We start from the raw sequence: 955 nt of genomic DNA on the forward strand, positions 1-955 counted from the left end.
AATAAATGTTAGAGTAGAAAAAATAACATAGAGACTAGAAAAACCACATGATTGTCTCAATAGATGCAGAAAAAGTATTTGATAAAACAACATTTTTTGATAATAAAAACTTGCAACAAACTAAAAACAGAAGAAAATTACTCCAACATAATAAAAGCCATATGTGAAAAGCCCACAGCTAATATTACACTCTCTGGGGAAAAACCAATAGCCTTTCCTCTAAGATCAGGAACAGAGAAAGGATGTCTGTCCACTGTTACCACTTCTATTTAATACTACTGGAAAGTCCTCGCCAGAGAAATTATGTAAGAAAAAAAATGAAAGGCATCCAAATCAGAAAGGAAAACATTTGCAGGTGACATGCTCTTATATATAGAAAATCTTAAAAACTTACCACCCCCCAATGTTAGAAATAATAAAAGAGTTCAAAAAAATTGCAGGATACAAAATCAACAAACAAAAATAATAATTTGCCTTCAATATACTACCAACAAACAAAGATAAAGTGAACTATTAACAAATACTCGATTCTCAAAATACAAAAATAAAGAACAGGAAAAAAAAAAAAACAAAGAATGGATCAGACAAAGAGAATACCAATAGCAAGATAGAAGGCTTAAACTCAGGTCCATCCATCATTACGTTAAATACAAATTGTCTAAATATACTAAATAAAATGCAGATATTGTAAGAATAGAATTTTTAAAAGCAAGAAGCGGCTTTATAATGTCTTCAAGAAATGCACTTTAAATGTAGAGACTAAAGAAAATTAAATGTATATGATGGAAAAAGATATATCACGCGAATAATAAACATAAAAAAGTTAGAGTGACTATTAATATCAGACAAATATTATCAGAGATAATGATGAATATTAATTATAAACATTATATATAAAACTAAAACAACTCAGATTACATAATGACATTTTAGGACTCTCTTAACAAGTTAGAAT

The sequence above is a fragment of the Pteropus vampyrus genome, unplaced genomic scaffold (assembly GCF_000151845.1).
Source record: "Pteropus vampyrus isolate Shadow unplaced genomic scaffold, Pvam_2.0 Scaffold1, whole genome shotgun sequence".
Lineage (NCBI taxonomy): Eukaryota > Metazoa > Chordata > Mammalia > Chiroptera > Pteropodidae > Pteropus > Pteropus vampyrus.